The 16,033-nt window shown below is 57.9% G+C and overlaps 1 protein-coding gene across 1 annotated transcript in view; it reads left to right on the top strand.

Annotated features, from left to right (window-relative positions):
- The window catches only part of ITPKB (inositol-trisphosphate 3-kinase B), a 114,130-nt gene that overhangs the window by 95,821 nt on the left and 2,276 nt on the right, over nucleotides 1-16,033 (top strand). The window lies entirely within an intron of this gene.

The raw sequence follows: 16,033 nt of genomic DNA, 5'->3' as shown, positions 1-16,033 counted from the left end.
CTTCTGTCTGAGTTTCGAAAACAGCTGGGTGTAACAGTTCGGCTTTATAGCTGGAGAAAGTCTCCCTGCCCATCTGACCTGTCAAAGACTCCTGATGAAAGAAAGGGTTAACAGGAGGCAATTTGAGGCCAGTTCTTTACGTAAGGGGAGACACAGCCAGCTCCTCCCCTGGGTCCCGGGTGACCCAGATGGAGTTTTCACTGGGGAGCCTCTCCCCGCCAGCATGCTTTGCCTCTTGCCTCCTGTGCGGGGATTGATCTGTTCACCGCAGGGCGCTGAGCTGTCGGGAGGGCCAGCCTGGGTGTCTGACAGCTCTGGAGTCAGCCCCGGTCCTGTCATGCCTGGGTAGGTGATTGTGGCGAGATGATCTCTTGATGTCTGTTTCTGCACTGAAGAGAACTCTTGGTGCATGGAAAGGGAGGTATTGAAAGTCGCTCTCCTAGTGCCTGATCTACAGTATGTGTTCTAAAAAATCTCTGTTCTCTTTCTCTCCCTCCTCTATGAGATAGTGAGCCCCTGTGCTCGGTTAGCCCATGTGTTATTAACCTGCACGGCCCCCTGGGCCTAAGGGGTGCCTGGCTTCCCCTTGAATAGTAACGTGCTGGAAGCCATGTGCAGCGCGAAAGCTGGTCCCTACAGGGCTGTGCGGAAGTGTTCTGAGCAGACACGGCATCGGTGGAATGAGAGCAGGGCCTTGTGAGAAGACCACTGTGTAGCCTTCTGAGTACAGTTTATTTGAGTGAGCAAATTCTGGCTTGTTTGAAAAACAAGGACTTACTCCTGGGCTCATTAGTTTTTGGGCCATCACCTCCTTGTCTGTTGTGTAGAGTGCTTTGAAAAGATTTTTGATCGGAACTTTTAAAATGGTCCAGTTGTCAGATGTGTGGCAAGAGTACATATTGCAGTGGCTTTAGGATTTTCACGAAGCTAAGCTCTCTCCTGGGACGAGTACCCCGGGGTGGCTGGGGAGCTGTCTCAGCCCCAAGCTGGTGCTATGGAATCTGGACGTCAGTGGGGCGGACTTTGTGTGTGTGTGCGTGTGTGTGTGTGTGTGTGTGTGTGGTGGGAGGGTTCAAGCCATTCTTTCTGGACTCCCTTCCCTGCCCGACTCCAGGCATCAGCCTGGTGGAATCAGCGAATCCTGCAAGGATTGTGGGTGAGGTTCTAAAGACCAGGTAGGAGGGGAGTCAGGGGAGAAAGTTCTAGCGTGAAAGCCCAGGCTCACCAGCTCTGCAGCACCTGGGAACCAGGCAGCGTCTGTGCACAGCGGCTCCTCAGCCTCCTGCAGGCGGTGATGGGGCTTCACTGGCGTCGACCGTTTTCAGGATTACGCGGGTGACGGAGATCTCCTCTCCTCTCCTGGGGCTCTCGTTGTCCTCTAACACCAACAGCAGAATGAGGATGCGTCTTCTCTCTGCCACGCCTGGGCCCCAGCATCCCGATGGCCTCTGAGTGTCTCCCTTCAGGATCTCGGGGCACCTCCATGAAGTCCAGCACCTGTCACCCAGAGGGCCTGCAGTTAAAACAGGGGTGCCCTTCCCACTTCCCTGAACCTCAGGGGCAGCTTGGATCTTTTCTGTCACAGTGTCACTAGCCTGATCCAGCATTTCAGCATCAGAAGGATGAGACTCTCAGGAGTTAGACTATCGAAAGGCCCCGACCCCCCACTTTTCCTTCCTCAGACCAGACTTGTCATGGCTGCACATTTGGTCTGTCCTAGGGGCATTTTAGGGAGACTGGGGCTTCCCCTGCTTCTTGTTGAAAACAGCGGGGAGAAGTTGCTGCAGAGACTCTTGGCTGGTCCTGGCCGACTCCCGAGGTCCCCAGGAGCTGCTCCCAGATTCCGGGGGGCTAGGAGTTTCTTGAGGAAGCTCTGCTGCCTTGAGCTGAGGCCCTCACAGAAGGGTGGTTGTGGGGTGCCCGGTCTCCATGCAGGCAGGGGTGGGGAGGCGCCGGGTCTCTAGGTGAGCGGAGCTGCCAGGACCGAGCTTTCAGAGAACCCCACAATGTGGCTGGCCTCAAGTTGGCAGGCTCAGAGGCAGATTTCGTTTCGGGGCTCACTCTGGCTCCTTTTCCGCGGGTGGCACAGTGGTGTCTCTGGGGAAAGCTGTCCCCACCATTACAAGGCAGAATGTGGGCCCAGCCCTGAAGCAGGGGAGCCACGTGGGACAGGGGGTGTCAGATGACAGCGAGGACCCCAGGGCCTGTGCACCCCTTTTAGGTTCCACTTTGGTGACTCAGATGGGCAATGCTTATGATTCTGTGCCGCTACCCGGGCTGCAAGGGCTTAGCAAGAGCTCTCTTCACCAATACTGGACAGGTGTGCATCACAGTCTAAATATTTGCCGGCGTTCTGCACCGTCTCTGCCTTCTCTTCTTGACCAAAGTTTACTTTGCTCTGAACTGATTTCAGCCCACGTGTGAATGACGCAACAGCGATGCCTTTTTTAGCAAGATGCCCTCTTGCTGCTGATCCAGCCCGGAAGCCGAAAGGCGACAGATTCCTCGTGCACCTCCGGGCGGTCAGAGCTGGTCCCAGGTTTCCACGCTCCCTGGAGGTTCTGCCTCCGGCACCCCAAACTGAGCCTAGCCGCTTGGGGCTGCCAGTCTGGGCGCTGCTCCAGCCCCTTCCGTGACGGCGTCCGCCCGCCACCTCTGGTTCCCAGAGCACAGCGACAGGTCCCCATGGCCATACGGGACAGCGCTTCGGAAGACCAGACACGCACCCAGGCTTGGGGGGTCGCCAGCATCTACACAGCGCACGGCTGGGAGAAGCCTCTGAGTGCCGGTTACCTATGGGGGGGCTCACGCAGCGTCCTTCGTGAGGAGTCTGTGCTGTTAGGTCCAGGGCGTGAGGGCGTCACCTCCCAGGCTGCGGGTGGGGCAGGGCGGTGCAGAAGTGTTGTGTTTTCCCACCGAGCGGAAGGAGGCTTGCCTGGCCTGATCCTTTTGAATCCTGCCCATTTCCCCAAAGCCGGAGGAACTTTGAAATCCTCCAGGGGACCCAAGTCAGTAAGACTATCTCTGTGGACCCAGGGGAAATTTTCCACTTCCTCGGTGACCAGCCACCGCCTCCTCCCCGGTGAACACCGGACTTGCCCAGGAGTGCAGTCGGGCCCACTGGGCCAGGGGAGGCGAGACGCAGTCCAGCCTTGTTGATACAAGGGCCCCGCCCGCCGCCCGCCTCCAGCACCTCACTGCAGCAGACAGAACCGGTTGTGAAGCCGCCGCCTGCCCGCCGCCCACCCGCGGGCTCCCTCTCCCGCCCCGTGCAGCTCCACCCTTATCTCCTGCTGACCGGGCCACTGTCCTGGAGCAGCTTGCCTGGCAGTCGGGGTGGGCAGCTTCCTCCTGCACTGCCTGTGCACGCCATCAGTCATTCGCCCTTTACCTGCCCGGGGAAAGCGTCTCCCTAAGGCTGCCTGTCAGGACCCCCCTGGGGCTACTTCACCGCCCCAGATCTGGAGCATGAGACCCAGAAAGCCTTTCCCCATCTGCCGGGTGCTTGGGCTCATAAGTTAAATCGTGTTCTCATTTTTTAAAAAGATTTGTTTATTGATGCACACAGAGCTGGGGTGCAGGCCAGAGGTGAGGGGGGTTGGAGAATTCCCCAGAGCCAGAGTGGGGAGCAGAATAGGCAGATCTACTGAAGTCTGAGGGAGCAGCAGGGAGACAGGAGAGGTCTGCTGCGCCCTGTGGGTCCCCTCGGGGCTGGGGACCGAACTCGTGCTGCAGGGGCTGTGGAGGGCTTCACAGTGCTGCGCGTTAACCTGTTGCACCACCAGGGAGGGCCCCGTGTGTCATAGGCCAACACCTGCACACCTGGCACTTGCCGGACAGCCCTGCTGTGTGAGACCCAGGCCTCCTGGGGTGTAGCCGGGCCGGGCGGCAGGGGCAGCCTGCGATCCGATCAGCTCCGGCGGGGGGTGGGCGGGGCGGGGCGGGGCGGGGCGGGGAGCCCGGCTGGGACACCAGTGCCGAGAGCTATCGGTGACGCCTTCCCAGAAGTAGGGACAGTCCAGGCAGCTCTCCGCGGTGAGCTGGTCTTCGGGGACTGCATCGGGTAGGGGGCGTGAGAGTCCAGCTGAGGACACCCGCAGCCAAGGAACCGGACAATGTGGCAGGACCAAGGAACGGTGAGTGGGCTGTGGCTCCCGGGACTTAGGGGCCTCGGCGGGAAGAGGGGAGCACGCTGCAGGCTGAGTACCACGGAGCTGAAATTTGAGGTGCCCAGCCCCAGGCCGCGGGGACAGGAGGCCGCGGGACAGGAGGCCGCGGGACAGGAGGCCGCGGGGACAGGAGGCCGCGGGGCAGGAGGTGGGCACTGCTTTGGAGGCGGCTTCAGCGAGTCCAGCTGCGGGGCTCCGTGGCCGCCTGCGGGGCTGTCCGTGCAAGGACGGCTCCGGAGCGTGGACGGCCACCTCCTTCACGCCCGCACTGTGCCGCCTCCACGCGGGGCCGGAAGGGAAACAAACCAGCCGTTTTCCCCGACCCGTTCTGCGGGCTGGCAGGACCAGTGAGCCAGCCTGATTCTGGGCTCCATCTTCAGCGCCCCCAGATTGCTGCCCCCTGCGTGCAGTGCGACCGGCGGGCAGCGGGTGCTGCGGTGGGCAGAGCGGCACCGTGGGCGGTGCCACTGGCGCGGAGCCCGTCTGTGCCCACAGGCCGGCCAGCTGCACCCGGCGCCTGTACCGCGGCTCTCTGGGGGCTCACGAAGGGCCCGTGCCATCGTCACCAGAACGCCCCTCTGAAGCGTGCGCCTGGCGCTGCCCGCTCGGGGCCTGCCATTTCTGTCGCTGGCCCTTGCAGCCATCTGCTCACTAGCTGTCTCTACTGTGGAGAGGACTGGGGGGCGGGGGACTCAGTGGTCCCGGTTCTGGGAAGCGCCCAACTGCAAGTCTGGGAGCCCCGTCTGGGGCAAAGTGAATGCCTGCCCCTCGCCAAGCGGGCAGAGGGCTGCTCTGTGAGCCGGGCAGGCTTCATGCCCAGGCTGCCAGGAGGGAAGGGTTCGTGGGCACAGCTCCGCCCTCTGGCTGCCCCCCCCCCCCGCAGGCTGGAGAGCCTGCCACCGGGGGTAGGAGCTCTCCCTGCATGACTCCTTGGGGTGACTTTGCACCCCGTAGCCCCGTGGCCCCGTCTAGTAATGCTTGCGTGCCGCTTCCACCCCGCGCTTCCACCTCGCCCTGACGGCCCCAGCATCCCTGCTGGCGCCAGGAGTGAGCGAGAAGGCTCAGGTGGTGAGTGCTGCGGGGTGTACATGGGCTGTTTCCTACCAGCTCAGGTCCATTTGTTCTTTTTTTTTTTTTAAGGTTAATTTATTTATACACACAGAACTGGGGTGCAGGCCAGAGGTGTGGGGGTGAGAGGATCCAGAGACAGAGCGGGGAGCAGAAACAGGTGGATCTACTGAAACCCACTGCCGAGGGGAGCAGCGGGGAGACAGGAGGGTCTGCCGCGCCCTGGGGGTCGCTCCCAGGCCGGGGATGGAACTCGCGCTGCAGGGGCTGCGGACTGCCTTAGAGTGCTGCCTCTAGCCCTCATGCCGCCAGGGAGGGCCCCACTTACTCTTGGTATCTGAGCCCGCCTGAGGGTGCTGGCGACCCCGGCCTGCCTCCTTTGCAGGAACTGAGTGTTTCCCCTTGCAGCCAGCAAGTCATCAGCTGTGAAATGCCTGTGACACCCTCATTGCTTTAGTTTTTAAAATGAGATGCGGTGAGAGGCACCGGTCTTGCAGCACTCGTGGAGCTGGCTACTCAGGGGCTCGTCTCCCTGGCCCTGGGCAGATGGCGTTGCCATTTCTCAGACGATGGTAGGAGGGGTAAGCAAAGGGGTGGCGCAGACTCACAGCTTGAGAAGGAAACGGTGACCCCCACCCCCACCTTATTCACAGCAGCCGGAGATGGTGAAGGGGTCAGGGGCTGGGGTGGGGGTAGCAGGTAGAGAAATGGGTTTGGGGCACAGATTCGCCCTGCGGCTGCCTCTGCTGAGCTCTGTGACCTCGTGTCCGCCTTGAGATCGGCCGAGCGTGTTTTCCGACGGGTGAGTCGGACGCCTGTGGCAGCCCCAGCGTCACGGGGCTTTTTGGAGCATCGTAGGAAATGAGGTGCATGCAAGAGCCCCAGCAGCTCTAGAGCCCTTAGGGGACAGGTGAGGCCAGGGGAGGGGGAAATCACCTTGCTGACAGCAGCCCTGCCTTCTGCGCTGCCCAGAGCCTGAATGGGGTTCCCCCGGGCCCCCGCCTCGGGAGAGGCCCAGATGCTGCCACGGCCGCACAAGGCTGCCTCCCCCACGTCCACACACGTTCGTACAGCACCCTCGGCAGGGTAGAGCTGCTGGTGGTGACGCTCCAGGGTGGCCTAGCCCAGCCCGCTGCCGCCCACCTGGGGAGGCAGCGTGGCCTAATGCACCCGGCCCTCTCTGCAGGCCGCCTCCGAGCCGACCGTGGCTGGCCAGCGCTCAGGGAGCGGCTGCCCTGCCCGCCTCCCACGCCACTTTCAGCTTCTCTCAGCTCCCACAGCGCCTCCCCGGGGAAGCGAGGGCTTCCTTTGCGCAGGAGGCCCCCTGAGTCCCTCTTCACTGTCCCAAACTCGCGGGACTCCAGGGCACCTGCAGACTGTGTGCCCGGCCAGGTCCCTGTGCCGCTAGTTCTGTGACAGAAGCATCATTACCACCCCGCTCCACACGGGAGGCAGCGAAGGCTCTCAGCCCTCGGACGGCGTGGCCTCCGTCACCCGCAGGCAGGCCGAGCCAGGCGTCAGTTGTCTGCGTGCTCGACTCCACAGCCTGCTCTGTCCGCGTCCCCTGTCCCTGCCAAGCAGCGGGAGTCCTTGCAGCCTTCCCCTGCTCTCAAGAACCCTGCATGGCAGCTTGCTGAATGTGGCCTTTTCTCAGCTCTGTGGACCCCCATGAACAGACACCCCATGTTTAAAGTGGGGCAGAGAAAGAAGGGAAGGAACCCCCAGTTCTCACTGAGACTGCATGTTGGAAACCCTCAGTCCTGGTGGCGGGCCATCGTCGAGCCGGGTAAGGCAGCAGCCCGGGGCCGCGACGGAGGCGGGAGGCGTGTTAAGGCTCCCAGCTGATGCTGGTGTCCAGCCGAGGTTGGGGGCCACTGTCCTCGCCCGCTGGCCCGCGGCCACTATGCTCCCCGTGATGGAGGAGAGCCGGGGGCACCTGCCTGGGGTCCTTCAGGAGGACAAGAACTTCAGCCAGCCCTTCGCGACTCACGTGGCCACTGTGCTGTTTCTGATGGCTCCTGTTGTCATTCAAGCTGGAAGTGAATGAGCCACCTGGGTGCTTCAACAGGTGCTAGGACACGGGCATTTGTGGCGAAGGGGCCAGGGGCTGTGGTCAGGAGAGCTGAGCTCTGTACAGTTGCCCACATGTGGCCAGCGAGTAGATCTGCTGCCACACACACCCTTTTTTTTTTAAGATTTATTTATCTATGCATACAGAACTGAGGTGCAGGCCAGAGGTGTGGGGAGGAGGGAGGGTGAGAGGCTTCACCAGAGACAGAGCAGGGAGCAGAACAGGCAGATCAAGAAAGTGCACTGCCGAGGGGAGCAGCGGGCGGGTCAGGCGAGGTCTGCCGCGCCCTGTGGGTCCCTTCCTGGCCGGGGATCGAACTCGCGCTCAGTTGGCTGGGGCCGGCTTCACGTGTGATGCTGTTTGGAGGAAGGCCCTCTGCCCCTTTCAATGCGAGGTGGAGGCCTCGGTGCTGCAGGTGGAAAGGATACAAGGCACAGACCCAAATCTGCACAATGCAAAAACTATGCAAATTGGGTTTTAAAATAAAAGCCTGCGTTTAGTTTTAAAATGAGCTCTTTTACCTTGATGGAGTATTTCTCTATGTGCCCCAGGCAGCTGCAGGAAGGCAGCCTGGCATGGGTAGGCCTGGCTGGGTCTGTCTGGGGCCGACCCTGCGCCTTACCAGGGTGGCTGTGAAGGCCGGGAGACTGGACAACTGGACACAAACTCTCCCCGAGGAACAGGCGCAGATGTCCAGCCAACACCTGTGAATTCTTTCCCTTTCTTCTCTGCCCTGTTTTAAAGATGGGTGTCTGCTGCTCTGCTTAGTAAACTTCCAAGGCTACTACAGCAAAACCTCTCCAGAGCAGAAGGCAGCCGTGAGCCGGTGTGATGGGAACTCTGTTGCTGCTGCTTTGCAGCGGGAATGCGGTGAGGGAGCAGGTTTGCAAGGCAAGACTCTGCTTCTTGAGCGAATATCGTGCCACTTGCCGAAAGCATGCAGGCAAGTTGTGACAGTGGTATGAGGAATAAGGCCTGGAGGCTGGGGGCCAAGTTTTACAAGAGACGGGCAAGGGGACCTTGTGACCACAGTCGAGGGACATTTGCATTAGCAAAGAGTTACCCCGAGACCGCACTAGAGATAGTCATGTCATCAGGTCAGGGGCCGCCTGGGCATCCCCGGGCCGGCCCGGGCTATGGCTGCACCTGAAGGCAGTCGAGAAAGGCTCTGCTGGACGTGCAGACAGCACACAGGTCCCAGCTGCCCACGAGTGGCCGGTCACAGGAGCCCACAGCACGGGAGCGGGTGGGGCGAGACGGCAGATGTCATGCTCTGCTCAGGGGAAAGCCCCCCAGGGGCACGAGTGGTTTGTCCCTCTGTTGCTTTGGTGCAGGGGACACTGCCTGCCTCAGGCTCCACTAGGTGCACAGTCCTCAGCTCCCAGGGTCACCATGTCCTATACTTAGTCACTTGAAGGACCGCGCCCACTGAGCTGATTCTCAAAGCCTGTGTCTGCTGGGGGCGGGAGGGTCCAGGCTCGTGCTCATCCCAGTCCTGAGCATGTGTCCCTTGTGTCCATCCCAGGGATGAGCTAGCTGTCCCTGTGACGTATGGTCACAATGTCCCCTTCCCTGACCCTTGTAAAACTTTGTCCCCCGTCCCTATCCCACCCAAGGGGCCATGGTGCTTTGGGGGGTGGGTGTGGGGGCAGCAGCGTGACTGCTTACACAGCACTTCCTTGGCTTAGTTCCCGTCATCTGGCTTGTCCTCGCCTTGAGTTGCTTCTCAGCTAAGCAGAGTCTGTTTTCAGAACAGTTCCTATCACTGACGTTGGTCTCTTTGCAAAAGTTCTTGCAAAGAAGGGTTCCCTTTTTCCTTGTGCCCCTTTTTAATAAATGCATGGTTGACTTACAGGAATTAATCACGGTAGTGTCCACTCTGCAGGGACTGGCTCCCCAGCTGTTCCTGGACAAGCCTCTAACACTCAGCATGTATCTCTGTAGGGGAAGTCTGTCCCTCCTGCTGGCACAGGCATGCCTCGCCTACTGCTCTTCACAGGTACTGTGTTCTCATGGAGCTGCAGGTTTGCCTCAGGTTTGCCTCAGGTTTATCGGCTCCATTTTCCCAACCACATGTGCTCACTTTGTGGGCTCGGTGTCTCGTTTAGTTCAGTTCTGTGCACTTTTCTAGAAGGTGCTACTTTGCACACGTAGCCCACTGTGGTGCAGTTGAGATTGGCTTGATTATGGTGGTCTGAGACACTCCCAGTGTCGCTGAGGTGTGTCTGTACTCCGCTTCCTTCCATCTGTGCGCTGAAAGGAGTCCTGGAACTCCCTGATGGCCTTTCAAGTCGCAGAGAATTACAATTTAATTTTAAGAAATGAAGGGCTCTTTTGGGGTCCTGCTGATTTTCCCTGCCTTTTGCTCACCACACTGCTGGCCCCACCTTCCACCCTTCACTCCTCCCACCTTGACACTCGCCCCGCCTTCCACACCACTCACCCCGCCCACCTTGACACTCGCCCCGCCTTCCACACCACTCGCCCCGCCCACCTGGCCACTCGCCCCGCCCTCCTGGCCCCTCAGCCCGCCCCACCCACCTGCACGCCCTGGGCTCCTGGAAGGGCCTGGCGAGTTGCTCTCACTTGGTGGCGTCCCTGGAGTTCTGGGCTCTGTCGTCAGGACTGAACCCTGGAGGTGGAGCTGGGTCCCAGCCGGGCAGTGAGCCAGGCGCTAGCAAGGGTCTGTCCGAAGTGTTTGGGCTTTGTGACCAGATCAGAGTCGCAGATGAGGGTCGCTAGCAGCAGACAGGAACAGATTGGGGCGCTGGGGTGGGGCGTGGGGAGGGCGCGGTCCTCACTCCTTTTCTCCGCTGCCTGGCACCGGTTTCCCCGGTTTCTCCTCGGTAGGCGGTGAGAACAGCGAGCACTGGTGGGAAGGGGCTTTCGGAAATTGGCCTCTTGGCCCCTTTTTCCAGCAAAATGTAACCGAAAGCAGTAACTTGTTTCTTTAAAATGTCGTCTGCTCTTGTCATTGGGTAAACCCATGAAACTACAAAGAAATGAAAACCGCTGATACCTGCCCTTTGAGACTCTTTTTCTGAGCATTTTTAGAAATTGTTTTCCTCCTACAAGTTTGAGTATGTTCCTTGGGATAGCTGCCAAGAAAGCAGCTTCTCAGCGCCTTATCTCTGCCTCCCAAAGAGACCGCTTCAGAAGGAAAGCCGACTATTAGTGACGGCGGGTTCCCAACCTTTCTTCTGACATTATCCCAAGGCTGGGATTTCCGAGCCGGCCTGTTTTGGGGCCTATGCGGTTACTCCCGGGTTTGTGCACCGTGAAGCTTGCTAGCTTGCGCCTCGAGCCCGCCTCTCTGTGAGACATGACAGCTGGTTTTCAGGTTGGAGCTTTCAAATAAGGAAAGGGAATGGGCAGGAAGAAACACGGCCGGCTGCAGAAGGGACGTTTTCCTGGGAATTTCGGCGTGTTCTACCTTTTTAGAAGCGAAAACGAAGTGACGGTCTCTAAAAGTGTACGTTAGTGCCATGCCCATTGAAAGAAAACACGCGGAGAGCAGCGGGCTCTGCCCTGGGAACCCCGGTTCTTGGTTCTGTGGGACAGACGTGGTCACCCCCAGAAGCTGGCCCCGCCGCCCCTGCGTGCTCCCCCTGCTGGCCTGTCCCTGTGGAGCCTGCTCAGGGGTGCCCCCACGCCTGCCCTGTCTTCTTGTTGGGAGGAGGACTCCACACCCCTGTTGCCATTTCCTGGGGGGCCTCCGTCCTCACACAGGAAACCCTTTCTTGAGAGCAGCCCAGAGTGAGGCTGTTGTGAAACTGAACCAGCGTCTTAACCTGACCTGGCTCCTTGTGGGATCGATATAACTCACCCTTTGGTTCTCTGACTGCAGCTAATAATGGTATTAAAATGATCACTTGGGGCCCTCCCTGGTGGTGCAGCGGGCGAGGACGCAGCATTGCACGCTGGCCACAGCCGCTTCAGTGCGAGTTCAATCCCCGGCCCCTGAGGTGACCCCAGGGCCCGGCAGACCCCTCCTGACCCGCCCGCTGCTCCCCTCAGCAGTGTGCTTCCCCCATCTGCCCGTTCTGCTCCCCACTCTGGTGAATCCTCTCACCGCCCCCGCACCTCTGGCCTGTACCTCAGAAAAACAAAGATCACTTTGTGATCTTTCAGTGCTGTCTCAGAGTAGCCAAACACATGTGACAGGTGAAGAATGGGACACCGCAGACCTGGCTGAAGTCACAAAGCCAGTAAGCAGAGAGCCAGAACTCAGGTCTATCCCAGAACCACCAGGCTGGGCTAGCTGGCTTCCCGCAGGGGGCGGGGGGCTTTTGAGGCAGCACCGCTGAGGGGTCTCCAGCCGGGACCCTGCGATCCTGTGCCCTGACCTACGTGAGTGGTGGTCAGTGCACACGCATCTGCACTCTCTTTCTCTCTCTTCTCTCTCCTCCCTCCCCCAGCTTGTCCCCACTCAGAGGGTTCCTGCTTCTCTCCTGCACACAGACCCACTTACTGGCTTCTCTTCCTGGACCCAAAGGCCTCTCCCTGGCCTTCTATTTGCATCACACTCAGTCGCCGATGACCACTCAGTTACTGGCTCTTCGTCGAAATTTTCACCTAAGTCAGGTCAGCTTTTGTCACGTCTCGGCCTTTGTTGGCTTTCGTGTCTTGGCTTGGCTTTGCGCGTGTGTGAGGTTTGAGCAGAGAGCGAATTCTGGACAAATGTGTTTCAGTTTAGACTCCTCTTTGACTGGAAGCACGTCTCTTCCCCGGGCACCCCCACCTGGGTCCTCTCCCCGGCCTCTGGCTCTGGGACTGGGCTTGTCTGAGCTTCAAAAGCCGCTACAGGACAGAGCAGAGAGGACTTTCAGCCTCTCCGCCCACACGCATCTGCACTCTTTCTCTCTCTCCTCCCTCCCCCACTTGTCCCCCCACTGAGGGTTCCTGCTTCTCTCCTGCACACAGACCTCTTACTGGCTTCTCTTCCTGGACCCAAAGGTCTCTCCTGGCTCGGTGGCATTGTGCCCCAGGAGCTAATAAGGACAGCGCCCGTCCACCGTGCTTCACCTCCGTCCTGGCCTGGCGACTCCTGCCTGGCTGAGGATGTGATAACTAGCCTTGGTGAGCAGAATAAGCTTTTGTGTACCTGGAAACTCCTGCTGGCCTTCCCCCAGGGCAGCACCCTCCTGGGAGGCAGCTGGGGATGCCTTCGCCTGGAGAAAGGCACACTCCTCAGTTCACAAAGTTCTAGGTTTCCAAAGCCACCTGAAAGCCAGGAACAGCGGTTTGTGGCTTTGGGAAGGCATAGTCCAGGTGCTCCAGAGGAAGGGATTGGGGGGCGGGGGTTGAGGGGCACAGCATACTCAGTTCTTACCTGAAAAGTAAGATTTTTTTTAGTACCCCATATAATATTTAACAACAACTCTTGAACATCTGTAATTTTCCTTTAAAAAAAAAATCGCGGGCCCTCCCTGGTGGCGCAGCGCGTTAAAGCGCAGCACTGAGAAGCTAAAGCCTCTTCAGCATGAGTTTGATCCCGCCTGTCCCGGAGGTGACCCACAGGGCACAGCAGCCCTCTCCTGACCCGCCTGCTGCTCCCCTCAGCAGTGTGCTCCGCTGATCTGCCTGTTCTGCTCCCCATTCTGTCTCTGGCGAATCCTCTCGCCATCCCTGTGCACAAATAAATAAATGTTAAAAAAAAAAAGTCCCAAGCCTGTAGCCGATATAGTGGGTTGTTTTGTAACTTGTTTGGATAAACTTATGTAGAGATTAAGCAATACCTCTGACACTACCATCCGTTCTTTAAATCAAGGCAGGATAGAAGTTCATGAATAGATTAATAGGAAACACTTGCAGATTTCAGAGTATTATTCTCAAGGCTGTTGACTAGATAACACCTCTCAGTTAGATGATGCTTTGTGGTCTGCAAGGCATTTGCACATTTGATTTCTCACTTGATAGTCACAATAACCTGGGAGCCAGGCCTCTTGCTAGAAGCCCTATTTACAGAGAAGGAAGCCAGGCTTTTGGAAGGTCCAGTGGCCTCCTCCAGACTGCCCAGGGCTGAAGAGCCTTCTGAAGGCCAGACTTCATTTAACTGTTCTGCTTCCCGACCCCATGGACGGGTTCTAGGACCCAAGATGCTTTTGCATTCCTGCATTAAAAAATCCACCAGCTCAGTGAAATAGGCCAGAAAGAAAAAGAAAAATACCAGATGGTTTCACTCATAGCAGGACCATAAAGGACTGGGGGGAATAATAATAATAAACAACTATATACCAGAGACATTTTATGGGGGTGGAGTGGGGAATGAGGTCAAAAATGGAGCTGGGGGAGGGAAATGCACTGGACTACGGCAATGGCACAGGAGATTTGGTGGTGGGAAGCCCACGGGGATTGCAACTGAGATGGGAAAAGGCACAAAATGATGTAAAAATAAACTATTATAGTAATTTTTAAAATAGCAAAAAAAAAAAAAAACCCACCAGCTGTTTTTCATGAGTGTGGGGGCCGATGCACTGTTCTCTGTTAGAATTTGCGTGAGCGAATGAAACCGAAATAACTGACCGCTCGGAGCCAGGCCTCGCCTGCCCTCGTGCTGTGCCCTGCGACCCCGGTGGGCCCCCGGGCATCACGCGACATCATCAGGCAGGAGCCTGCTCATTTTAACAAATGGACACTGGCTGCGAGCGAGGACCCATGTGACCCTCCACGCCGGCCGACGAGGCCCCCGGGAGAAATCTGGATTGTGGAGGACGTGTGGGACCGTGGGGCGGGTGGCTTCGCTGATGCCTCCCTCTTCTTCTCTGAGCCTGCTTAGCCTCCTCTGAGGTCGCCTTGAGGAGGTATTCTTAAATTCAGCAGAACTGTGGGCAGAATTTGTATATATAATTAATAGTTTATTTTTCCATCATTTGGTGCCTTTTTCCATCTCGGTTGCAATCCCCGTGGGCTTCCCACCACCAGCTCACCCTGTGCCACCACCACAGTCCAGCGCATTTCCCTCCCCCACTGTTGCTGATCCCCTTCCCTGCTGCCCCCCATAAAATGTCTCCCCGTAGACAGCTGTTCACTACTATTAGCATTTTCTCGGGTGGGCAGAATTTTTAAGTAAGGCTCAGAGGGGTGAGAGTGGGGAGTCGTCAGGTGCGAAGGGAGCTGGGGGACAGGGCGGGGACCCTCGGCAGGCGCTTTGTGAACACTTTCATTTTGTGAACGTGACGACCTGCGTCTTAGAGAAGCTTCCTCTGCGTCATTCCAGGATTCTCACACCTGCCACGGAGGTGGGCAGAGATGTTCGTAAGGTCCGCACTTGACAGCAGAAGTGGAAGCCGGGAAGCAGGAGCGTTGAGTCGTTTGCCTGGAGCTCCCCAGAGGCGGGAGGGGTCCCCCGGCCTCACCCACTCGGCTGCCCCCTCAGCCCAGCCTCCCGCCTCTGCCCTTTCTGCTCCCTGCGGCCCTTCAGTCTCCCAGACCCTCAGTGCTGTCGGGGTGGGGCGTGTGGCCATGGAAATTTTCCAGTGCTGAGCTGTTTGTGGAAGAAAGTGGACCTGTCTCTGAGTCTGAGGGTCTGGGGTAACAGGACAGTCTTACTCTCAGCTCTGGAACATGCTTGTGCAACAGTTTCCAAGTGTGACCAGCCTCTTGCACGCTGCTAATGGAAAGTAGTAAGAGTTCCATTTTCCTGTTTCAAGCAGCGTTTCCCCCTTGGGGTTATAGTAACCACTTCCTCCTCAGCATCCAGTGGAACGTGGTAAACACCAGTGACAGCAGAATGCTGCCTTCGGAGCGCCTCACTGGGTTCCTTTTTTTCTCGTCTTTAAACACACACACACACACACACATACACACACACACGGTTCTGACGGCTGGCTCTCCTTCCCTCTGAGTCGATTTTCAGATATAGAAAGGCTCCCACCTTCGATACAGAAAGCCCATACATAGGTCAGGTGTATTTTTTTTGTTCCTTAAGATTTATTTATTTATGCAGACAGATCTGGGGTGCAGGCCAGAGGTGCAGGGGCGGTGAGAAGATTCAGCAGAGACAGAGTGGGGAGCAGAACAGGCAGAACAACAAAGTCCACTGCTGAGGGGAGCAGCAGGGAGACAGGAGGGGTCTGCAGTGTCCTATGGGTCACCTCCGGGGTGGGGATCGAACTCGTGCTGCTGGGGCTGGTGCGCTTTAACCGTTGCATCACGTGGGAGTGCTGGGTCAGGTGTCTTTCTCACCCTGCTGCTTTGCTATTTTGATACATTTGGCAGGGTTAGGGCTGTGGTTCAGCAGCAAGGTAGCCTACTCCTGGCCATTAAGAATGACAAAGCTCATACACTGCAGCAAAGGGGAGCAGGCAGAACTCAACAGCAGATAAAGAGTAAAGGAAGAAAATTGGATTCTTGGCCTCAGAGAAGATAAAGGCCAAGGAAAGAGTCGTGAAGAAAGAGTAAAAAACTTAAACAGAAGTATTGATTATATTGGGACCCTCCCGTGAAGCGCAAGGGGTTAAAGCGCTGTGAGGCTGTCCGCAGCCCCTGCAGCAAGAGTTCCATCCCCAGCCAGGGAGCGACCCCCAGGGCACAGCAGACCCCTCCTGTCTCCCCGCTGCTCCCCTCAGCAATGTGTTTCAGTGGATCTGCTTGTTCTGCTCCCCACTCTGTCTCTGGAGAGTCCTCTCCCCGCCCCCACACCTCTGACCTGTACCCCAGCTCTTGTATGCATAAATAAATAAGTCTTTAAAACATCCTTTAATACTTTTTTTTAATATTTGAA

The sequence above is a fragment of the Condylura cristata genome, unplaced genomic scaffold (assembly GCF_000260355.1).
Source record: "Condylura cristata isolate star-nosed mole 26May11 unplaced genomic scaffold, ConCri1.0 scaffold00029, whole genome shotgun sequence".
Taxonomy (NCBI): Eukaryota; Metazoa; Chordata; class Mammalia; order Eulipotyphla; family Talpidae; genus Condylura; species Condylura cristata.
This window is presented reverse-complemented; position numbering and strand designations above follow the sequence as displayed.